The following is a 26,413-nucleotide window of genomic DNA, read 5'->3' on the forward strand; positions in this document are numbered from 1 at the left end:
ACATTCAATGCAACCTGGTCTGGATAAATATTTTAGAGGATAACGCATCTTAGGTCTGGGTTAGGTCTAAGATTTGCCCTCATCAGGCTCACAGTTTAGCGTTTTTCACATACTTGTTGAACAGATCCTGGGTTTTTTCTGGTTTGGATCACGAAACAGTGTGGTATCACACTGAAACAGTCCATTAAACCTGGTTTCGCTCAATATTTTAGAGGATAACGCATGTTAGGTCTAGGTTAGGTCTGGGATTTGCTCTCATCAGGCTCATTCTTTCGCATATTTCTCATACTTGATGGCTAGATCCTGGGCTTTTTCTGGATTGCATCACGTAGTAATGTAGTACCACACTGAAACAGTCGATTAAACCAGGTTTCGATCAATATTTTAGAGGATAACGCATGTTAGGTCTAGGTTAGGTCTGGGATTTTCACTCATCAGACTCATACTTTCGCATTCTTCACACACTTGTTGAACGGATCCTGGGTTATTTCTGGTTTGGATCATGTAGTAATGTGGGACCACACTGAAACAGTCAATTAAACCTGGTTTCGATCAATATTTTAGAGAATAATTCATGTTAGGTCTAGGTTAGGCCTGGGATTTGCTCTCATCAGGCTCATTCTTTCGCATATTTCTCATACATGTTGAACAGATCCTGGGTTTTTTCTGGTTTGGATCACGTAGTAATGTGGGACCACACTGAAACAATCAATTAAACCTGGTCTTGATAAATATTTTAGAGGATAACGCATGTTAGGTCTGGGTTAGGTCTAGGATTTGCCCTCATCAGGCTCATACTTTCGCATATTTTTCATACTTCAAGGCTAGACCCTGGGCTGTTTCTGGATTGTATCACGTAGTAATGTGGTACCACGCTGAAACAGTCAATTAAACCTGGTTTCGATCAATATTTTAGAGGATAACGCAAGTTAGGTCTGGGATAGGTCTAGGATTTGCCCTCATCAGGCTCCTACTTTCGCATATTTCTCATACTTGATGGCTAGATCCTGGGCTTTTTCTGGATTGGATCACGTAGTAAAGTGGTACCACACTGAAACATTCAATGAAACCTGGTCTGGATAAATATTTTAGAGGATAACGCATCTTAGGTCTGGGTTGGGTCTAAGATTTGCCCTCATCAGGCTCACAGTTTAGCGTTTTTCACATACTTGTTGAACAGATCCTGGGTTTTTTCTGGTTTGGATCACGAAACAGTGTGGTATCACACTGAAACAGTCCATTAAACCTGGTTTCGCTCAATATTTTAGAGGATAACGCATGTAAGGTCTAGGTTAGGTCTGGGATTTGCTCTCATCAGGCTCATTCTTTCGCATATTTCTCATTCTTGATGGCTAGATCCTGGGTTTTTTCTGGTTTGGATCACGTAGTAATGTGGTACCACACTGAAACAGTCGATTAAACCAGGTTTCGATCAATATTTTAGAGGATAACGCATGTTAAGTCTGGGATTGGTCTGGGATTTGACCTCATCAGACTCATACTTTCGCACACTTCACATACTCGTTGAACAGATCCTGGGTTATTTTCTGGTTTGGATCACATAGTGATGTGGCACCACACTGAAACAGACGATTAAACCAGGTTTCGATCAATATTTTTGAGGATAACGCATGTTAGGTCTAGGTTAGGCCTGGGATATTCACTCATCAGACTCATACTTTCGCATTCTTCACATACTTGTTGAACGGATCCCGGGTTTTTTCAGGCTTGGTTCACGTAGTAATGTGGTACCACACTGAAACATTCAATTAATACTGGTCTTGATAAATATTTTAGAGGATAACGCATGTTAGGTTTGGGTTAGGTCTAGGATTTGCCCTCATCAGGCTCATACTTTCGCATATTTCTCATACTTGATGGCTAGATCCTGGGTTTTTTCTGGTTTGGATCACGTAGTAATGTGGGGCCACACTGAAACAGTCAAGCAAACCTGGTTTCGATCAATATTTTAGAGAATAATTCATGTTAGGTCTAGGTTAGGTCTGGGATTTGCCCTCGTCAGGCTCATTCTTTCGCATATTTCTCATACTTCATGGCTGGATCCTGGGCTATTTCTGGATTGGATCACGCAGTAATGTGGTGCCACACTGAAACAGTCAATTAAACCTGGTTTTGATCAATATTTTAGAGAATAATTCATGTTTGGTCTAGGTTAGGTCTGGGATTTGCTCTCATCAGGCTCATTCTTTCGCATATTTCTCATACTTGATGGCTAGATCCTGGGCTTTTTCTGGTTTGTATCACGTAGTAGTGTGGTACCACACTGAAACAGTCCATTAAACCTGGTCTTGATAAATATTTTAGAGGATAACGCATGTTAGGTTTGGGTTAGGTCTAGGACTGCCCTCATCAGGCTCATACTTTCGCATATTTCACATACTTCGTGGCTAGATCCTGGGCTGTTTCTGGATTGTATCACGTAGTAATGTGGAGAGATAACACAAGTTAAGTCTGGGATAGGTCTGGGATTTGACCTCATCAGACTCATACTTTCGCGTGTTTCACATACTTGTTGAACAGATCCTGGGTTATTTTCAGGTTTGGATCACATAGTAATGTGGTACCACACTGAAACAGTCGATTAAACCAGGTTTCGATCAATATTTTTGAGGATAACGCATGTTGGGTCTAGGTTAGGCCTGGGATTTTCACTCATGAGACTCATACTTTCGCATTCTTCACATACTTGTTGAACGGATCCTGGGTTATTTCTGGTTTGGATCACGTAGTAATGTGGGACCACACTGAAACAGTCAATTAAACCTGGTTTCGATCAATATTTTAGAGAATAATTCATGTTAGGTCTATGTTAGGTTTGGGATTTGCTGTCATCAGGCTCATTCTTTCGCATATTTCTCATACTTGATGGCTAGATCCTGGGCTTTTTCTGGATTGCATCACGTAGTAATGTAGTACCACACTGAAACAGTCAATGAAACCTGGTTTCCATCAATATCTTAGAGGACAGCGCAAGTTAGGTCTGGGATATGTCTGGGATTTGCCCTCATCAGGCTCATACTTTCGCGTTTTTCACATACTTGTTAAACAGATCCTGGGTTTTTTCTGGTTGGATCACGTAGTAGTGTGGTACCACGCTGAAACAGTCCATTAAACCTGGTTTGGATCAATATTTTAGAGGATAACGCATGTTAGGTCTAGGTTAGGCCTGGGATTTTCACTCATCAGACTCATACTTTCGCATTCTTCACATACTTGTTGAACGGATCCTGGGTTATTTCTGATTTGGATCACGTAGTAATGTGGGTCCACACTGAAACAGTCAATTAAACCTGGTTTCGATCAATATTTTAGAGAATAATTCATGTTAGGTCTATGTTAGGTCTGGGATTTGCTCTCATCAGGCTCATTCTTTCGCATATTTCTCATACTTGATGGCTAGATCGTGGGCTGTTTCTGGATTGTATCACGTAGTAATGTGGCACCACGCTGAAACAGTCGATTCAACCTGGTTTCGATCAATATTTTAGAGGATAACGCAAGCTAAGTCTGGGATAGGTCTGGGATTTGACCTCATCAGACTCATACTTTCGCGTTTTTCGCACACTTGTTGGCCAGACCCTGGCCCTTTTCTGGTTTCGATCACGTAGTAATGCGGTACCACGCCGAAACAGTCAATTAAACCTGTTTGCGATAAATATTTTAGTGGATAACGCCGGTTATGTCACGGTTAGGTCTAGGATTTGCCCTCATCTGCCTCGTACTTTCGCACGTTTCGTTTACTTGTTGGCCAGATCCTGGGCTTTTTCTGGTTTGGATCACGTAGTAATGTGGTACCACACTGAAACAGTCAATAGAAGCTGCTTCCGCTTAGTATTTTAGAGGATAACGCTGGTTATGCATGGGTTAGTTCTGGTATTTGCAATCATCTGGCTCATACTTTCGCGTTTTTCGCATACTTGTTGGCCAGATCCTGGGCTTCTTCTGGTTTGGATCCCGTAGTAATGCGTTTCCACACCGAAACAGTCAATTAAACCTGGTTGCGATTAATATTTTAGAGGATAACGCTGGTTATATCTGGGTTAGTTCTGGTATTTGCAATCATCTGGTTCATACTTTCGCATTTTTCGCATACGTGTTGGCCAGATCCTGGGTTTCTTTCTGGTTTGGATACCGTAGTAATGTGGTCCCACACCGAAACAGTCAATTAAACCTGGTTGCGGTTAATATTTTAGAGGATAACGCCGGTTATGTCTCGGTTAGGTCTGGGATTTGCCCTCATCAGGATCGTACTTTCGCATTTTTCGCATACCTGTTGGCCAGATCCTGGGCTTCTTCTGGTTTGGATCCCGTAGTAATGCGTTTCCACACGGAAACAGTCAATTAAACCCGTTTGCGATTATTATTTTAGAGGATAACGCCGGTAATGACTGGGTTAGGTCTGCGATTTTCCCACATCTGGCTCGTACTTTCGCGTTTCTCGCATTCTTGTTGGCCCGATCCTGGGATTTTTCTGGTTTGGATCACGTAGTAATGTGTTACCACACTGAAACAGTCATTAAAAGCATGTTCCGATTCGTATTTTAGAGGATAACGCTGGTTATGTCAGGCATAGTTCTGGCATTTGCAATCATCTGGCACATACTATCGCATTTTTCTCATTCTTGTTGGCCAGATCCTGGCCTTTTTCTGGTTTGGATCACGTAGTAATGTGTTACCACACTGAAGCAGTCATTAAAAGCATGTTCCGATTCGTATTTTAGAGGATAACGCTGGTTATGTCAGGCATAGTTCTGGTATTTGCAATCATCTGGCTCATACTTTCGCATTTTTCTCATTCTTGTTGGCAAGATCCTGGCCTTTCTCTGGTTTGGATCACGTAGTAATGCGGTACCACACCGAAACAGTCAATTAAACCTGGTTGCGATTATTATTTTAGAGGATAACGCCGGTAATGACTGGGTTAGGTCTGGGATTTTCCCACATCTGGCTCGTACTTTCGCGTTTCTCGCATTCTTGTTGGCCCGATCCTGGGATTTTTCTGGTTTGGATCACGTAGTAATGTGTTACCACACTGAAACAGTCATTAAACGCATGTTCCGATTCGTATTTTAGAGGATAACGCTGGTTATGTCAGGGTTAGTTGTGGTATTTGCAATCATCTGGCTCTTACTTTCGCATTTTTCTCATACTTGTTGGCAAGATCCTGGCCTTTTTCCGGTTTGGATCAGGTAGTAATGCGGTACCACACCGAAACAGTCAATTAAACCTGGTTGCGATTAATGTTTTAGAGGATAACGCCGGTTATGTCTCGGTTAGGTCTGGGATTTGCCCTCATCTGGATCGTACTTTCGCATTTTTCGCATACTTGTTGGACAGATCCTGGGCTTCTTCTGGTTTGGATCCCGTAGTAATGCGTTTCCACACGGAAACAGTCAATTAGAGCCGGTTGCGATTATTATTTTAGAGGATAACGCCGGTTATGTCAGGCATAGTTCTGGTATTTGCCCTCATCTGGCTCGTACTTTCGCATTTTTCGCATTCTTGTTGGCCAGATCCTGCCCTTTCTCTGGTTTGGATCACGTAGTAATGCGGTACCACACCGAAACAGTCAATTAAACCTGGTTGCGATTAATATTTTAGAGGATAACGCTGGTTATGTCTGGGTTAGTTCTGGTATTTGCAATCATCTGGTTCATACTTTCGCATTTCTCGCATACTTGTTTGCCAGATCCTGGGCTTTTTCTGGTTTAGATAACGTAGTAATGTGGTTCCACGCCGAAGCAGTCAATTAAACCTGGTTGCGATTAATATTTTAGAGGATCACGCCGGTTATGTCTGGGTTAGGTCTGGTATTTGCCCTCATCTGGCTCGTACTTTCGCATTTTTCGCATACTTGGTGGCCAGATCCTGGCCTTTTTCTGGCTTGGACCAAGTAATAATGTGGGACCACACTCAGACAGTCAATTGAACCTGGTTGCGATTAATATTATAGAGGATAGCGCCGGTTATATCTCGGTTAGGTCTGGGAATGGCCCTCATCTGCCTCGTACTTTCGCATTTTTCGCATACTTGTTGGCCAGATCCTGGCCTTCTTCTGGTTTGGATCACGTAGATATGTGGCACCACACTGAGACAGGCAATAAAAGCTGGTTCCGATTAGTATTTTAGAGGAGAACGCTGGTTATGTCTCGGTTAGTTCTGGTATATGCAATCATCTGGCTCATACTTTCGCGTTTTTCGCATACATGTTGGCCAGATCCTGGCCTTTTTCTGGTTTGGATCACGTAGTAATGCGGTACCACACCGTATCAGTCAATTAAACCTGGTTGCGATTAATATTTTAGAGCATAACGGCGGTTATGTCACGGTTAGGTCTGGGATTTGCCGTCATCTGGCTCGTATTTTCGCATTTTTCGCTTACTTGTTGGCCAGATCCTGGCCGTTTTCTGGTTTGGATCACGTAGTAATGTGGTACCACACTGAAACAGTCAATAAAAGCTGGTCCCGATTAGTATTTTAGAGGATAACGCTGGTTACGTCTGGGTTAGTTCTGGTATTTGCAATCATCTGGCTCATACCTTCGCGTTTTTCGCCTACATGTTGGCCAGATCCTGGGTTTTTTCTGGTTTGGATCCCGTAGTAATGTGGTTCCACACCGAAACAGTCAATTAAACCTGGCTGCGATTAATATTTTAGAGGATAACGCCGGTGATGTCTGGGTTAGTTCTATTTGCCCTCATCTGGCTCGTACTTTCGCATTTTTCGCATACTTGTTGGCCAGATCCTGGGCTTTCTCTGGTTTGGATCACGTAGTAATATGGTACCACACAGAAACAGTCAATAAAAGCTGGTCCCGATTAGTACTTTACAGGATAACGCTGGTTACGTCTGGGTTAGTTCTGGTATTTGCAATCATCTGGCTCATACCTTCGCGTTTTTCGCCTACTTGTTGGCCAGATCCTGGGTTTTTTCTGGTTTGGATCCCGTAGTAATGTGGTTCCACACCGAAGCAGTCAATTAAACCTGGCTGCGATTAATATTTTAGAGGATAACGCTGATTACGTCTTGGTTAGGTCTGGGATTTGCCCAAATCTGGCTCGTACTTTCGCTTTTTTCGCATACTTGTTGACCAGATCCTGGGCTTTCTCTGGTTTGGATCACGTAGTAATATGGTACCACACAGAAACAGTCAATAGGAGCCGGTTCCGAATAGTATTTTAGAGGACACCGCTGGTTATGTCTGGGTTAGTTCTGGTATTTGCAACCATCTGGCTCATACTTTCGCGTTTTTCGCATACTTGTTGGCCAGATCCTGGGCTTGTTCTGGTTTGGATCCCGTAGTAATGCGTTTCCACACGGAAACAGTCAATTAAAGCCGGTTGCGATTATTATTTTAGAGGATAACGCCGGCTATGTCTGGGTTAGGTCTTGGACTTTCCCTCATCTGGCTCGTACTTTCGCGTTTCTCGCATTCTTGTTGGCCCGATCCCGGGATTTTTCTGGTTTGGATCACGTAGTAATGTGTTACCACACTGAAACAGTCATTAAAAGCATGTTCCGATTCGTATTTTAGAGGATAACGCTGGTTATGTCAGGCATAGTTCTGGTATTTGCCCTCATCTGGCTCGTACTTTCGCATTTTTCGCATTCTTGTTGGCCAGATCGTGCCCTTTCTCTGGTTTGGATCACGTAGTAATGCGGTACCACACCGAATCAGTCAATTAAACCTGGTTGCGATTAATATTTTAGAGGATAACGCAGGTTGTGTTTGGGTTAGTTCTGGTATTTGCAATCATCTGGCTCATACTTTCGCATTTTTCGCATACCTGTTGGCCAGATCCTGGGTTTTTTCTGGTTTGGATCCCGTAGTAATGTGGTACCACACTGAAACAGTCAATTAAACCTGGTTGCGATTAATATTTTAAAGGATAACGCCGTTTATGTCTTGGGTAGGTCAGGGATTTGCCCCCATCTGGCTCGTACTTTCGCGTTTTTCGCATTCTTGTTGGCCAGATCCTGGGCTTTTTCTGATTTGGATCCCGTAGTAATGTGGTACCACACTGAAACAGTCAATAAAAGCTGGTTCCGATTAGTATTTTAGAGGATAACGCTGGTTATGTCTGTGTTAGTTCTGGTATTTGCATTCATCTGGCTCATACTTTCGCGTTTTTCGCACACTTGTTGGCCAGACCCTGGCCCTTTTCTGGTTTCGATCACGTAGTAATGCGGTACCACGCCGAAACAGTCAATTAAACCTGTTTGCGATAAATATTTTAGTGGATAACGCCGGTTATGTCACGGTTAGGTCTAGGATTTGCCCTCATCTGCCTCGTACTTTCGCACGTTTCGTTTACTTGTTGGCCAGATCCTGGGCTTTTTCTGGTTTGGATCACGTAGTAATGTGGTACCACACTGAAACAGTCAATAGAAGCTGCTTCCGCTTAGTATTTTAGAGGATAACGCTGGTTATGCATGGGTTAGTTCTGGTATTTGCAATCATCTGGCTCATACTTTCGCGTTTTTCGCATACTTGTTGGCCAGATCCTGGGCTTCTTCTGGTTTGGATCCCGTAGTAATGCGTTTCCACACGGAAACAGTGAATTAAACCCGTTTGCGATTATTATTTTAGAGGATAACGCCGGTAATGACTGGGTTAGGTCTGGGATTTTCCCACATCTGGCTCGTACTTTCGCGTTTCTCGCATTCTTGTTGGCCCGATCGTGGGATTTTTCTGGTTTGGATCACGTAGTAATGTGTTACCACACTGAAGCAGTCATTAAAAGCATGTTCCGATTCGTATTTTAGAGTATAACGCTGGTTATGTCAGGCATAGTTCTGGTATTTGCAATCATCTGGCTCATACTTTCGCATTTTTCGCATACCTGTTGGCCAGATCCTGGGTTTCTTTCTAGTTTGAATACCGTAGTAATGTGGTTCCACACCGAAACAGTCAATTAAACCTGGTTGCGATTAATATTTTAGAGGATAACGCTGGTTATGTCAGGCATAGTTCTGGTATTTGCCCTCATCTGGCTCGTACTTTCGTATTTTTCTCATACTTGTTGGCCAGATCCTGGCCTTTTTCTGGTTTGGATCACGTAGTAATGTGGTACCACACTGAAACAGTCATTAAACGCATGTTCCGATTCGTATTTTAGAGGATAACGCTGGTTATGTCAGGGTTAGTTGTGGTATTTGCAATCATCTGGCTCATACTTTCGCATTTTTCTCATACTTGTTGGTAAGATCCTGGCCTTTTTCTGGTTTGGATCACGTAGTCATGCGGTACCACACCGAAACAGTCAATTAAACCTGGTTGCGATTAATATTTTAGAGGATAACGCCGGTTATGTCTCGGTTAGGTCTGGGATTTGCCCTCATCTGGATCGTACCTTCGCATTTTTCGCATACTTGTTAGCCAGATCCTGGGCTTCTTCTTGTTTGGATCCCGTAGTAATGCGTTTCCACACGGAAACAGTCAATTAAAGCCGGTTGCGATTACTATTTTAGAGGATAACGCCGGTTATGTCTGGGTTAGGTCTGGGATTTTCCCTCATCTGGCTCGTACTTTCGCGTTTCTCGCATTCTTGTTGGCCCGATCCTGGGATTTTTCTGGTTTGGATCACGTAGTAATGTGTTACCACACTGAAACAGTCATTGAAAGCATGTTCCGATTCGTATTTTAGAGGATGACGCTGGTTATGTCAGGCATATTTCTGGTATTTGCACTCATCTGGCTCGTACTTTCGCATTTTCCGCATTCTTGTTGGCCAGATCCTGCCCTTTCTCTGGTTTGGATCACGTAGTAATGCGGTACCACACCGAAACAGTCAATTAAACCTGGTTGCGATTAATATTTTAGAGGATAACGCTGGTTATGTCTGGGTTAGTTCTGGTATTTGCAATCATCTGGTTCATACTTTCGCATTTTTCGCATACCTGTTGGCCAGATCCTGGGTTTTCTCTGGTTTGGATCCCGTAGTAATGTGGTTCCACAACGATACAGTCAACTAAACCTGGTTGAGATTAATATTTTAGCGGATAACGCCGGTTATGTCTGGGTTAGGCCTGGTATTTCCCCCATCTGCCTCATACCTTCGCATTTTTCGCATACTTGTTGGCCAGATCCTGGCCTCTTTCTGGTTTGGATCGTCGTAGCAATGCGGTACCACACCGAAACAGTCAATTATACCTGGTTGCGATTAATATTTTAGGGGATAACGCCGGTTACGTCTCGGTTAGGTCTGGGATTTGCCCTCATCTGGCTCGTACTTTCGCATTTTTCGCATTCTTGTTGGCCAGATCCTGCCCTTTCTCTGGTTTGGATCACGTAGTAATGCGGTACCACACCGAAACAGTCAATTTAACCTGGTTGCGATTAATATTTTAGAGGATAACGCCGGTTATGTCTCGGTTAGGTCTGGGATTTGCCCTCATCTGGATCGTACTTTCGCATTTTTCGCATACTTGTTGGCCAGATCCTGGGCTTCTTCTGGTTTGGATCCCGTAGTAATGCGTTTCCACACGGAAACAGTCAATTTAAGCCGGTTGCCATTGTTATTTTAGAGGATAACGCCGGTTATGTCAGGCATAGTTCTGGTATTTGCCCTCATCTGGCTCGTACTTTCGCATTTTTCGCATACCTGTTGGCCAGATCCTGGGTTTTCTCAGGTTTGGATCCCGTAGTAATGTGGTTCCACAACGAAACAGTCAATTAAACCTGGTTGAGATTAATATTTTAGCGGATAACGCCGGTTATGTCTGGGTTAGGTCTGGGATTTGCCCACATCTGGCTCGTACTTTCGCATTTTTCGCATTCTTGTTGGCCAGATCCTGGCCTCTTTCTGGTTTGGGTCACGTAGTAATGCGGTACCACATCGAAACAGTCAATTAAACCTGGTTGCGATTAATACTTTAGAGGATAACGCTGGTTATGTCTCGGTTAGGTCTGGGATTTGCCCCCATCTGGCTCGTACTTTCGCGTTTTTCGCATTCTTGTTGGCCAGATCCTGGGCTTTTTCTGATTTGGATCCCGTAGTAATGTGGTACCACACTGAAACAGTCAATTAAACCTGGTTGCGATTAATATTTTAGAGGATAACGCCGGTTATGTCTAGGTTAGGTCTGGTATTTGCCCTCATCTCGCTCGTACTTTCGCATCTTTCGCTTACTTGTTGGCCTCATCCTAGCCTTTTTATGGTTTCGATCACGTAGTAATGCGGTACCACACCGAAACAGTCAATTAAACCTGTTTGCGATAAATATTTTAGTGGATAACGCCGGTTATGTCACGGTTAGGTCTAGGATTTGCACGTATCTGTCTCGTACTTTCGCACGTTTCGCATACTTGTTGGCCAGATCCTGGGCTTTTTCTGGTTTGGATCACGTAGTAATGTGGTACCACACTGAAACAGTCAATAGAAGCTGGTTCGGCTTAGTATTTTAGAGGATAACGCTGGTTATGCCTGGGTTAATTCTGGTATTTGCAATCATCTGGCTCATACTTTCGCGTTTTTCGCATACTTGTTGGCCAGATCCTGGGTTTTTTCTGGTTTGGATCCCGTAGTAATGTGGTTCCACACCGAAACAGTCAATTACACCTGGTTGCGATTAATATTTTAGGGGATAACGCCGGTTACGTCTCGGTTAGGTCTGGGATTTTCCCTCATCTGGCTCGTACTTTCTTATTTTGCGCATACTTGTTGGCCAGATCCAGGGCTATTTCTGGCTTGGACCACGTAGTAATGTGGAACTACACCGAAACAGTCAATTAAACCCGGTTGCGATTAATATTTTAGAGTTTAACGCCGGTTACGTCTGTGTTAGGTCTGGTATTTGCCATCATCTGGCTCGTACTTTCGCATTTTTTGCATTCTTGTTGGCCCGATCCTGGGCTTTTTCTGGTTTGGATCACGTAGTACTGTGGTACCACACTGAAACAGTCATTGAAGGCATGTTCCGATTCGTATTTTAGAGGATAACGCTGGTTATGTCTGGGTTAGTTCTGGTATTTGCAATCATCTGGCTCGTACTTTCTTATTTTGCGCATACTTGTTGGCCAGATCCAGGGCTATTTCTGGCTTGGACCACGTAGTAATGTGGAACTACACCGAAACAGTCAATTAAACCCGGTTGCGATTAATATTTTAGAGGATAACGCCGGTTACGTCTGTGTTAGGTCTGGTATTTGCCATCATCTGGCTCGTACTTTCGCATTTTTTGCATTCTTGTTGGCCCGATCCTGGGCTTTTTCTGGTTTGGATCACGTAGTACTGTGGTACCACACTGAAACAGTCATTGAAGGCATGTTCCGATTCGTATTTTAGAGGATAACGCCGATTATGTCAGGCATAGTTCTGGTATTTGCCCTCATCTGGCTCGTACTTTCGCATTTTTCGCATTCTTGTTGGCCAGATCCTGCCCTTTCTCTGGTTTGGATCACGTAGTAATGCGGTACCACACCGAAACAGTCAATTAAACCTCGTTGCGATTAATATTTTAGCGGATAACGCCGGTTACGTCTCGGTTAGGTCTGGGATTTTCCCTCATCTGGCTCGTACTTTCGCATTTTTTGCATTCTTGTTGGCCCGATCCTGGGCTTTTTCTGGTTTGGATCACGTAGTACTGTGGTACCACACTGAATCAGTCATTGAAGGCATGTTCCGATTCGTATTTTAGAGGATAACGCTGGTTATGTCAGGGTTAGTTGTGGTATTTGCAATCATCTGGCTCATACTTTCGCATTTTTCTCATACTTGTTGTCCAGATCCTGGCCTTTTTCTGGTTTGGATCACGTAGTAAAGCAGTACCACACCGAAACAGTCAATTAAACCTGGTTGCGATTAATATTTTAGAGGATAACGCCGGTTATGTCTCGGTTTGGTCTGGGATTTGCCCTCATCTGGCTCGTACTTTCGCATTTTGCGCATACTTGTTGGCCAGATCCAGGGCTATTTCTGGCTTGGACCACGTAGTAATGTGGTACTACACCGAAACAGTCAATTAAACCTGGATGCGATTAATATTTTAGAGGATAACGCTGGTTATGTCTGGGTTAGTTCTGGTATTTGCAATCATCTGGTTCATACTTTCGCATTTTTCGCATACCTGTTGGCCAGATCCTGGCCTTTTTCTGGTTTGGATCACGTAGTAATGCGGTACCACACCGAAACAGTCAATTAAACCTGGTTGCGATTAATATTTTAGAGGATAACGCCGGTTATGTCTCGGTTAGGTCTGGGATTTGCCCTCATCTGGCTCGTACTTTCGCGTTTCTCGCATTCTTGTTGGCCCGATCCTGGGATTTTTCTGGTTTGGATCACGTAGTAATGTGTTACCACACTGAAACAGTCATTAAAAGCATGTTCCGATTCGTATTTTAGAGGATAACGCTGGTTATGTCAGGCATAGTTCTGGCATTTGCAATCATCTGGCACATACTATCGCATTTTTCTCATTCTTGTTGGCCAGATCCTGGCCTTTTTCTGGTTTGGATCACGTAGTAATGTGTTACCACACTGAAACAGTCATTAAAAGCATGTTCCGATTCGTATTTTAGAGGATAACGCTGGTTATGTCAGGCATAGTTCTGGTATTTGCAATCATCTGGCTCATACTTTCGCATTTTTCTCATTCTTGTTGGCAAGATCCTGGCCTTTCTCTGGTTTGGATCACGTAGTAATGCGGTACCACACCGAAACAGTCAATTAAACCTGGTTGCGATTAATATTTTAGGGGACACCGCCGGTTATGTCTGGGTTAGGTCTGGTATTTGCCCTCATCTGGCTCGTACTTTCGCATTTTTCGCATTATTGTTGGCCAGATCCTGGCCTTTTTCTGGTTTGGATCACGTAGTAATGTGGTACCACTCTGAAACAGTCATTAAACGCATGTTCCGATTCGTATTTTAGAGGATAACGCTGGTTATGTCAGGGTTAGTTGTGGTATTTGCAATCATCTGGCTCTTACTTTCGCATTTTTCTCATACCTGTTGGCAAGATCCTGGCCTTTTTCCGGTTTGGATCACGTAGTAATGCGGTACCACACCGAAACAGTCAATTAAACCTGGTTGCGATTAATGTTTTAGAGGACAACGCCGGTTATGTCTCGGTTAGGTCTGGGATTTGCCCTCATCTGGATCGTACTTTCGCATTTTTCGCATACTTGTTGGCCAGATCCTGGGCTTCTTCTGGTTTGGATCCCGTAGTAATGCGTTTCCACACGGAAACAGTCAATTAGAGCCGGTTGCGATTATTATTTTAGAGGATAACGCCGGTTATGTCAGGCATAGTTCTGGAATTTGCCCTCATCTGGCTCGTACTTTCGCATTTTTCGCATTCATGTTGGCCAGATCCTGCCCTTTCTCTGGTTTGGATCACGTAGTAATGCGGTACAACACCGAAACAGTCAATTAAACCTGGTTGCGATTAATATTTTAGAGGATAACGCTGGTTATGTCTGGGTTAGTTCTGGTATTTGCAATCATCTGGTTCATACTTTCGCATTTTTCGCATACGTGTTGGCCAGATCCTGGGTTTCTTTCTGGTTTGGATACCGTAGTAATGTGGTTCCACACCGAAACAGTCAATTAAACCTGGTTGCGGTTAATATTTTAGAGGATAACGTCGGTTTTGTCTGGGTTAGGTCTGGTATTTGCCCTCATCTGGCTCGAACTTTCGCATTTTTTGCATTCTTGTTGGCCCGATCCTGGGCTTTTTCTGGTTTGGATCACGTAGTACTGTGGTACCACACTGAAACAGTCATTGAAGGCATGTTCCGATTCGTATTTTAGAGGATAACGCCGATTATGTCAGGCATAGTTCTGGTATTTGCCCTCATCTGGCTCGTACTTTCGCATTTTTCGCATTCTTGTTGGCCAGATCCTGCCCTTTCTCTGGTTTGGATCACGTAGTAATGCGGTACCACACCGAAACAGTCAATTAAACCTCGTTGCGATTAATATTTTAGCGGATAACGCCGGTTACGTCTCGGTTAGGTCTGGGATTTTCCCTCATCTGGCTCGTACTTTCGCATTTTTTGCATTCTTGTTGGCCCGATCCTGGGCTTTTTCTGGTTTGGATCACGTAGTACTGTGGTACCACACTGAATCAGTCATTGAAGGCATGTTCCGATTCGTATTTTAGAGGATAACGCTGGTTATGTCAGGGTTAGTTGTGGTATTTGCAATCATCTGGCTCATACTTTCGCATTTTTCTCATACTTGTTGTCCAGATCCTGGCCTTTTTCTGGTTTGGATCACGTAGTAAAGCAGTACCACACCGAAACAGTCAATTAAACCTGGTTGCGATTAATATTTTAGAGGATAACGCCGGTTATGTCTCTGTTAGGTCTGGGATTTGCCCTCATCTGGATCGTACTTTCGCATTTTTCGCATACCTGTTGGCCAGATCCTGGGCTTCTTCTGGTTTGGATCCCGTAGTAATGCGTTTCCACACGGAAACAGTCAATTAAACCCGTTTGCGATTATTATTTTAGAGGATAACGGCGGTAATGACTGGGTTAGGTCTGGGATTTTCCCACATCTGGCTCGTACTTTCGCGTTTCTCGCATTCTTGTTGGCCCGATCCTGGGATTTTTCTGGTTTGGATCACGTAGTAATCTGTTACCACACTGAAGCAGTCATTAAAAGCATGTTCCGATTCGTATTTTAGAGGATAACGCTGGTTATGTCAGGCATAGTTCTGGCATTTGCAATCATCTGGCACATACTATCGCATTTTTCTCATTCTTGTTGGCCAGATCCTGGCCTTTTTCTGGTTTGGATCACGTAGTAATGTGTTACCACACTGAAACAGTCATTAAAAGCATGTTCCGATTCGTATTTTAGAGGATAACGCTGGTTATGTCAGGCATAGTTCTGGTATTTGCAATCATCTGGCACATGCTTTCGCATTTTTCTCATACTTGTTGGCCAGATCCTGGGCTTCTTCTGGTTTGTATCCCGTAGTAATGCGTTTCCACACGGAAACAGTCAATTAAACCCGGTTGCGATTATTATTTTAGAGGATAACGCCGGTTACATCTGTGTTAGTTCTGGTATTAGCAATCATCTGGTTCATACTTTCGCATTTTTCGCATACCTGTTGGCCAGATCCTGGGTTTCTTTCTGGTTTGGATCACGTAGTAATGCGCTACCACACCGAAACAGTCAATTAAACCTGGTTGCGATTAATATTTTAGAGCATAACGCCGGTTATGTCTCGGTTTGGTCTGGTATTTGCCCTCATCTGGCTCGTACTTTCGCATTTTTCGCATACTTGTTAGGCAGATCCTGGCCTCTTTCTGGTTTGGATCATCGTAGCAATGCGGTACCACACCGAAACAGTCAATTATACCTGGTTGCGATTAATATTTTAGCGGATAACGCCGGTTACGTCTCGGTTAGGTCTGGGATTTTCCCCCGTCTGGCTCGTACTTTCGCATTTTTTGCGTTCTTGCTGGCCCGATCCTGGGCTTTTTCTGGTTTGGATCACGTAGTAATGTGGTACCACACTGAAACAGTCATTGAAGGCATGTTCCGATTCGTATTTTAGAGGATAACGCTGGTTATGTCAGGGTTAGTTGTGGTATTTGCAATCATCTGGCTCATACTTTCGCATATTTCTCATACTTGTTGGTAAGATCCTGGCCTTTTTCTGGTTTGGATCACGTAGTAATGCGGTACCACACGGAAACAGTCAATTAAACCCGGTTGCGATTATTATTTTAGAGGATAACGCCGGTTACATCTGTGTTAGTTCTGGTATTAGCAATCATCTGGTTCATACTTTCGCATTTTTCGCATACCTGTTGGCCAGATCCTGGGTTTCTTTCTGGTTTGGATCACGTAGTAATGCGCTACCACACCGAAACAGTCAATTAAACCTGGTTGCGATTAATATTTTAGAGGATAACGCCGGTTATGTCTGGGTTAGGTCTGGGATTTGCCCTCATCTGGATCGTACCTTCGCATTCATCTCATACTTGTTGGCCAGATCCTGGCCTTTTTCTGGTTTGGATCACGTAGTAATGCGGTACCACACCGAAACAGTCAATTAAACCTGGTTGCTATTAATATTTTAGAGGATAACGCTGGTTATGTCTGGGTTAGTTCTGGTATTTGCAATCATCTGGTTCATACTTTCGCATTTTTCTCATTCTTGTTGGCAAGATCCTGGCCTTTCTCTGGTTTGGATTACGTAGTAATGCGGTACCACACGGAAACAGTCAATTAAACCTGGTTGCGATTAATATTTTAGGGGATAATGCCGGTTATGTCTGGGTTAGGTCTGGTATTTGCCCTCATCTGGCTCGTACTTTCGCATTCATCTCATACTTGTTGGCCAGATCCTGGCCTTTTTCTGGTTTGGATCACGTAGTAATGCGGTACTACACCGAAACAGTCAATTAAACCTGGTTGCGATTAATATTTTAGAGGATAACGCTGGTTATGTCTGGGTTAGTTCTGGTATTTGCCCTCATCTGGCTCGTACTTTCGCGTTTTGCGCATACTCGTTGGCCAGATCCAGGGCTATTTCTGGCTTGGATCACGTAGTAATGTGGTACTACACCGAAACAGTCAATTAAACCCGGTTGCGATTAATATTTTAGAGGATAACGCCGGTTACGTCTGTGTTAGGTCTGGTATTTGCCATCATCTGGCTCGTACTTTCGCATTTTTCGCATACTTGTTGGCCAGATCCTGGCCTCTTTCTGGATTGGATCATCGTAGCAATGCGGTACCACACCGAAACAGTCAATTATACCTGGTTGCGATTAATATTTTAGGGGATAACGCCGGTTACGTCTCGGTTAGGTCTGGGATTTTCCCTCATCTGGCTCGTACTTTCGCATTTTTTGCATTCTTGTTGGCCCGATCCTGGCCTTTTTCTGGTTTGGATCACGTAGTAATGTGGTACCACACTGAAACAGTCATTAAAAGCATGTCCCGATGCGTAATTTAGAGGATAACGCTGTTTATGCCAGGGTTAGTTCTGGTATTTGCAATCATCTGGCCCATACTTTCGCATTTTTCTCATACTTGTTGGCAAGATCCTGGCCTTTTTCTGGTTTGGATCACGTAGTGATGCGGTACCACACCGAAACAGTCAATTAAACCTGGTTGCGATTAATATTTTAGGGGATAACGCCGGTTACCTCTCGGGTAGGTCTGGGATTTTTCCTCATCTGGCTCGTGCTTTCGCAATTTTCGCAATCTTGTTGGCCAGATCCTGGCCTTTTTCTGGTTTGGATCACGTAGTATTGTGGTACCACACTGAAGCAGTCATTAAAAGCATGTTCCGATTCGTATTTTAGAGGATAACGCTGGTTATGTCAGGGCTAGTTGTGGTATTTGCAATCATCTGGCTCATACTTTCGCATTTTTCTCGTAGTTGTTGGCCAGATCCTGCGCTTCTTCTGGTTTGGATCACGTAGTAATGTGGTACCACACTGAAACAGTCATTAAAAGCATGTCCCGATGCGTAATTTGGAGGATAACGCTGGTTATGTCTGGCATAGTTCTGGCATTTGCAATCATCTGGCACATACTATCGCATTTTTCTCATTCTTGTTGGCCAGATCCTGGCCTTTTTCTGGTTTGGATCACGTAGTAATGTGTTACCACACTGAAACAGTCATTAAAAGCATGTTCCGATTCGTATTTTAGAGGATAACGCTGGTTATGTCAGGCATAGTTCTGGTATTTGCAATCATCTGGCACATACTTTTTTTTTTTTTTTTTTTTTTTTTTTTGTCGTGGGGAAAATCTTCGAAAGACTCCCTCCCACCTCCTTGGGGAGAGGTGGGAGGGGTGTGTGGGCTTCCCCGCGCCTGTACAACGACAGGCGCGGGACCTACCCACTAAAAACCCCACGGTGACCCTTCGGCACGCTTTGGGAGGATACCGGGAATCGCTCGAAGCATTCTTCCGGTATCCTCCCCGTGCCCGCGCTTTCGCGCCCATCCCCCGGGGGGACAATCGGTCCCCCCAGTAGACACACTGCCTCATAGCGGCGGGACGGGGCCACTCCATCCCGCCGCTATCCGTCCCGGGGCCGCGTTTAGTGGCGGCTGCGAGCCCCAACTCGCAACCGCCCGCGACCCCGTTTCCACCCCTCGGCGGCCGGGCGTTCATGGCCGCACCAGACCGCCGAGGGTGCCTCCCCTTGCGTCGGACCGGTAGGGGGAGGCACTCCTACCCCCAACCGGTCCGACCCGGCGCCGCCTGGCGGGAGGAGGGTCCCCTCAGGACCCCCCTCCCAGCCTAGGTCATCCGCCACGCCGAGGCGGCCGACCGCGACGCCTCGCGACCGGGCGACGACCTCGGGCCACCGCACGAGCGCGAGCTTCAGCGCGCCGCTGAAGTTCGCGCTCCCTCCCCGCGGCCTCCTTCTGCAACATTACGTTCTCGCAGAAGGAGGCCACGGCCCTCCACTTCTCCTCGCTGCCGAGCATGGCGCGCACCACGCCCGGCAGCGAGACATCCCGCCCGACGACGCCGACCAGGACACGGCGCTCCCCCTCCCACGCGGGGCATACCTCCAGGGTATGATCCGCCGTGTCCTGCTCAGCGTCGCAGTGGCAGCAACGCGCCGTCGGCTCCTTCCCTATCCGGCACAGGTATCTTCCGAAGCTGCCATGCCCGGAAAATACCTGTGCCAGCCGGTAGGTGAGGCTGCCATGGCCTCTGTCCAGCCACTCCTTCAGGAGTGGCCGAACAGCCCCGACAGTCCGGTGCCCCGCGGTTGGCAGAGCCAGCCGCTCCTGCCACGCGAGCAACACAGACTGCCGGGCCTGGCGCTTCAAATCGCCCCAAGCAGGTTCCTGCCCGCCCGGGACCGCCCCCACCCCCGCGCGACGGTCGACGCGGTGCCGGTACATCACCGCGTGCGACCGCGCGAGCAGGTCCATGGGCGGCATCCCCGCTAGAACCGTCGCCGCCTCATGTGACATGGTCCGATACCCGCGGACGACCCTGAGCGCCATGCGCCTCTGCACCCGACGCAGCATAGTCATGCTGCGCCGGGAGGCAGCCAGGTCGTCGGCCCAGACGGGGGCCCCGTATAGGGCCACCGACTGGACCATTGCCACATAGAGGCGACGAACTCGGCCCGCCGGGCCCCCCAGGTTGGGCAGGATCCGGCCCAGAGCCGCAACCATCCTTTCCAACCGGGGGACCAGGCAGCGGAAATGCTTCTCGAAACGCCAGTGGCTATCGAGGATCAGCCCCAGATACCTGATCTGGGGCTTCACCTCGATGTCAGCCCCACCCACCCGAATCAGAGGGGGTGGCGGATCCTGCCGAGGTGAATGAAACGCAATCACCTCGGTCTTATGGACCGCCACCGTCATCCCCATCCCCCTGATCCGGTCGACGACGCGTTGCGACCCCTCCTCCGCGCGACGCATGGCCCTCCCCCAGTGCGCCCCGACGGCCAGCACCAGTGTGTCATCCGCATAACACACCGTGCTGACGCCGTCGGGGAGGCCGGCCCGCAACACCGAGTCGTACGCGATGTTCCACAGGAGTGGCCCGAGGACCGACCCCTGCGGAACACCGCAGTACACCTCCCTCCGCATATCACCATCCCGGCCCGGATACTCGATCCACCTGCCGCGGAGATAATCCCCGACGACCGCCCTGAGACAAGGGGGGACTCGATGATATTCGAGCCCCCTCCTTATCTCTTCCCAGGGGAGGGTGTTAAAGGCATTGGCAATATCCAAGGATACTGCCAATGCCACCCCTCCCCGGGAGACGGCCGCCTCCGAGAGGGCCCTCACACGACCTATCGCGTCGATAGTCGATCGGCCCCCCCGGAAACCGAACTGGCAGTCGGCCAGACCGGGATCACCCCGCGACAGGTGCTCGACGAGGCGGGCAGCAATCACACGCTCGAAGAGCTTGCCCACCTCGTCGAGGAGACAAATGGGCCGGTATGCGGAGGGAGACTCCGCGGGCCGACCCTCCTTCCGGAGGAGGACCATCCTCGCCACCTTCCAACTGGGGGGGAATCGCCCGTCCCTCAGGCAGCGGTCGAACAACCGCCTGAGGTCGGCCCCAAGGACGCCCTGGGTCAAGACCCAAACCCGGCCGGGCACACCATCCGGACCCGGGGCCGTGTTACGAACCCCGAGCCGTCTGATGGCCGCTGCCAGCTCCTCCTGCGTGACCCCCAGCTCGGCCGTCCACTCCACTGGGACAGCCGCCGCCGCCGGAGGACGCGGTCCCCTCTCCCCAATTGGGAAGAGTGTATTGACCACGTCCTCCAGCAGCCGGGGGTCAAGACCCTCGGTGACGGGGGGCGCCCACGGGCGGAGCTTATTCAGCACCACCTTATATGGGCGCCCCCATGGATCGTCATCAAGGGTCTGGAGGAGCTCCTTCCATGCCTGGGTCTTGGCCCGTTTGATGGCGACCTGCAGAGCAACCCGCGCCACGCGGTATGCTCCATACAGGTCATCAGCTGCCCTCGCTCGCGCCACGCCGTCGCCTGTACGTTGACGACGGCGCGCGCGGGTGTACTGGCGTCGGGCGCGGACAGTCGCGACTCGCAACTCCGCGATCGCGTCCGACCACCAGTACACCGCCCGGCGAGGAGAAGCCCGCCCGACCCGAGGCATCGCCGCGTCGCAAATACCCGCGACCAATGCTCCGAGCCGGGCGACCTCCTCCTCTATGCTCGGCAACTCGGCCGCCCCCTGCGGCCAAGTTGCAGCGAGGGCCGCTGCCATCAGGGCGTCCTTGTCCAGGCGCCGAAGCGCCCAGCAGCGTGGTGGGGTGCCACGCAGGCGGCCGTGTCGGGATGCACTCGCGGCGGCAGAGACCTCCATCCGGATGTACCGGTGATCGGAGAGTGTCTCTGCCCCCGCGACCACGTGCCAACCCGACACCATGCGCACGGCGTTGGGGGTCGCGAATCCAACATCCACGATGGACCCCCCATATCGCCGCACGCATGTGTGCTCCGACCCCCGGTTCAATACCCGGAGGTCGAGCCCCGCCGCCCAATCGCCCAGGATCCCGCCGCGAACGGAGGTCCTGGGGGATCCCCAAGCCACCGACTTGGCATTAAAATCCCCCAGGACCAGCACCGGCCGGGCCGCGCAGCGCTGCACGCATGCCGCGACCTCGGCCAAGTACAGCTCGAACGCAGCGTGACCGCTACGGGGCGAAATGTAGCACCCCACCACAGCGACTCCCCCCCAGTCCACGGCGACGAATCCCCGACCGCGCTCCAACAAGGAGAACGGTGGGGACCCGTCGCCCCCTCCCCATACCGTCGCCACCAAGCCGTCCGCGTCGCCCACCCAATGAGGGTGATCAGGGACGCGGTACGGCTCGGCGGCGACCGCCAGGCCAACCCCCCACTCCGCGAGGACTTGGGACATCAAGTCCTGTGCCGCGCGGCAGTGGTTGAGGTTGGCCTGGAGGAGGAGGCGGGGCGGCATTAATTAATGGCCGCGCCAGCCTCCTCCCGGCCGTCCGTCCCCGTAGCACCGTCCACCTCCATGGAGGACGATGCCACCGCCCTCGGCACCGGAGCCGGTGCAGCCCGCCTCTTCCTCTCATACCGGGAGGGGGGGAGCACTTCTTGCTCCCCACCCTGTGATCGGCTGGCCTCCCCATGTCCGCACACAGCGGGCAGTGGGGGGCCGCCGAGCACTGGCTCGCACGGTGCTCTTTGGCACCGCAGCGGTAACACTGACCGCTGCGGTCCACCGGCGAGGTGCACCACTGCCTCACGTGCCCCAATTCGAGGCAGCGGTGACACTGGAGCGGGCGCGGCGCGAGGATTTCCACTCGCGCCGAAACCCACCCCACCAACACCCTCCCGGATTCCGCCACCTTACGGGCGGCGGAGAGGGGGCACCGGGCCCACACCGACCCGAGGCCGGAGGGCGACCTGCGGATCTCTCCGATCCGCAGGTCCTCCACAGGACAGTCCCCCGCCCTAGCAAGGGCACGGGACACATCCTGTGCGCTGACCGAGTCGTCCAGCCCACAAACGCGCATCTCCGTGCGCTTCGTGGGCCGGGCGACCCGGACACCTCGCTCGCCCAGCTGCTCCCGGAGCCTCTGGGCGAGACGATCCGCCTTCGCGCCGCCTTCTGCACCGGGGATCTCCAGCAAGAGACCCCCGGTCACGGCCCTCTTCGCCCTCACGGAGGCGACGCCCAGCTCTTCCAGGGAGATATTCTCCCTGGCGAGCCGCATCGCCTCCGCGAGGGTCAGGTCGCCCCCCTGCGCAACGGTCAGCGTCACCGCTGCCGTTTTTGGGGGACGACCTGGTCGTGCCTTCCCGACCTTCGCGGCCTTTACCTTGGCCGCCGGCGGCGGAGGCGGAGGCCGCGGTTGCGAGGCCTTCCTCGCCGCCCGCTTCGCCTTCCGTCCCACCACCTCACTCCACGCCACCCCCCCTTGGGAGGGTGCTGTGGAGGACGCGACCACCGCGACCACGGGTACACCACCCCCCTTGGGGGTCGCGACCCGGGGCCCTGGTGCCGCAAGGCTGGGCGGAGCCTTCACTCCGCCCTTCTTTGCCTTCCCCGACTGTACCGGAACAGGTCGGGGAGGCACCGCCTTCCTGCTGACCGCTCTTCCGGCGAGGAGCTCCTCCCGGAAGGCGGCCAGCTTGCCATCAATCATGTCCCCAATCCTCCTCAGAAGATCGTCTTCTGAGGAGGACGGGGACTTCTTCACGGGCGGAGTGCGGGTGGAGGGGCCCGCGGTGCCCCGCACCACTGCCGCCGCACTCCGCTTATTTACCTCCGCCGAGGGACGCGGCAGTGGAGGAGGAGGGAGGATGGGAGGGAGGGCCGCGCTGTTCCACAGTGCCTCTGCCCTCCTCCTCCCCTGTCGCTCCTCCTCCAACAGGAGCTGCAGACGGGCGTTCCGCCCTCTGAGCTCCCGCGCCGCCTCCCTCATTTCCTCCGCCGCGGCCTTCAGGGCCTCCGCGCCACCGCTTTTCTGCCCCTTAAAGGCGCAGGCAGCGGCGACTTTCTCCACCCGCCTCAGGGACGAGGAGATCCTCTCCGATATCTCCTCGGTCACCTCGTCCCTGAGGCAACTCAGCCTCACCGACGGGCTCATCGCCCCGCCCACCTCGACGACGGCCTGCCCCGTCCTCTTCCTCTTAGAGCCTATGTGGCTCGTGCTGGAGGAGAAGGACGAGACCGACGCCGTCTCGTCGTCCTCCTCCACCCTCCACGAAGCCGGACCTGGCGCTGAGTGGGGCGCGAGCGCCGCCACCCTAACCCCAACCCCGTCTCCGTCCTCCCCAACCGACAAAACCCGCCCCATCCCCATTTTATTTTCTGTGTCCATAAAAATCCCACGAGATGGTCGGAAATAAAGGTCCACCCGGGCAGAGCCGCCTTACCCGGGTAAGCCTAATACTCCGGGGGTTCGGCAGGTTCCCCGGAGGTGGTCGCTTGGGATTGGGCCTTCTCCCCCAACCATGCATCCCATCGCCGCGCACCATAGCTTAGGATTGGAGGGCGATTTTATAGAGTCGCCATACTCGTGGCCCAGGCGGTTAAGCCAAGACCCCCGTTCCTCCTGCCGTCACGTACCATTCACAAAACCAATAGGGAATTGTGAATGGGTCGTTGTGACGACCAACAGGAGGCTTACGGTGTGTGTATGACTCGGGTACCCCGGGTTCGTTAAGCCCGTACTGCAGCTGAAAGGCTGGCAGCCCCTGAGGGATCTGGCACATACTTTCGCATTTTTCTCATACTTGTTGGCCAGATCCTGGCCTTTTTCTGGTTTGGATCACGTAGTATTGTGGTACCACACTGAAGCAGTCATTAAAAGCATGTTCCGATTCGTATTTTAGAGGATAACGCTGGTTATGTCAGGGCTAGTTGTGGTATTTGCAATCATCTGGCTCATACTTTCGCATTTTTCTCATAGTTGTTGGCCAGATCCTGGGCTTCTTCTGGTTTGGATCCCATAGTAATGCGTTTCCACACGGAAACATTCAATTAAACCCGGTTGCGATTATTATTTTAGAGGATAACGCCGGTTACGTCTGTGTTAGGTCTGGTATTTGCCATCATCTGGCTCGTACTTTCGCATTTTTCGCATACTTGTTGGCCAGATCCTGGCCTCTTTCTGGTTTGGATCATCGTAGCAATGCGGTACCACACCGAAACAGTCAATTATACCTGGTTGCGATTAATATTTTAGGGGATAACGCCGGTTACGTCTCGACTAGGTCTGGTATTTGCCCTCATCTGGCTCGTACTTTCGAATTCATCTGATACTTGTTGGCCAGATCCTGGCCTTTTTCTGGTTTGGATCACGTAGTAATGCGGTACCACACCGAAACAGTCAATTAAACCTGGTTGCGATTAATATTTTAGAGGATAACGCTGGTTATGTCTGGGTTAGTTCTGGTATTTGCAATCATCTGGTTCATACTTTCGCATTTTTCTCATACTTGTTGTCCAGATCCTGGCCTTTTTCTGGTTTGGATCACGTAGTAATGCGGTACCACACCGAAACAGTCAATTAAACCTGGTTGCGATTAATATTTTAGAGGATAACGCCGGTTATGTCTCGGTTTGGTCTGGGATTTGCCCTCATCTGGCTCGTACTTTCGCATTTTGCGCATACTTGTTGGCCAGATCCAGGTCTATTTCTGGCTTGGACCACGTAGTAATGTGGTACTACACCGAAACAGTCAATTAAACCTGGTTGCGATTAATATTTAAGAGGATAACGCTGGTTATGTCTGGGTTAGTTCTGGTATTTGCAATCATCTGGCTCATACTTTCGCATATTTCTCATACTTGTTGGTAAGATCCTGGCCTTTTTCTGGTTTGGATCACGTAGTAATGCGGTACCACACCGAAACAGTCAATTAAACCTGGTTGCGATTAATATTTTGGATGATAACGCCGGTTATGTCTCGGTTAGGTCAGGGATTTGCCCTCATCTGGATCGTACTTTCGCATTTTTCGCATTCCTGTTGGCCAGATCCTGGGCTTCTTCTGGTTTGGAACCCGTTGTAATGCGTTTCCACACGGAAACAGTCAATTAAACCCGTTTGCGATTATTATTTTAGAGGATAACGCCGGTAATGACTGGGTTAGGTCTCGGATTTTCCCACATCTGGCTCGTACTTTCGCGTTTCTCGCATTCTTGTTGGCCCGATCCTGGGATTTTTCTGGTTTGGATCACGTAGTAATGTGTTACCACACTGAAACAGTCATTAAAAGCATGTTCCGATTCGTATTTTAGAGGATAACGCTGGTTATGTCAGGCATAGTTCTGGTATTTGCAATCATCTGGCACATACTTTCGCATTTTTCTCATTCTTGTTGGCAAGATCCTGGCCTTTCTCTGGATTGGATCACGTAGTAATGCGGTACCACACGGAAACAGTCAATTAAACCTGGTTGCGATTAATATTTTAGGGGA

Source organism: Colletes latitarsis, unplaced genomic scaffold, assembly GCF_051014445.1.
Source record: "Colletes latitarsis isolate SP2378_abdomen unplaced genomic scaffold, iyColLati1 scaffold0007, whole genome shotgun sequence".
Classification (NCBI taxonomy): domain Eukaryota; kingdom Metazoa; phylum Arthropoda; class Insecta; order Hymenoptera; family Colletidae; genus Colletes; species Colletes latitarsis.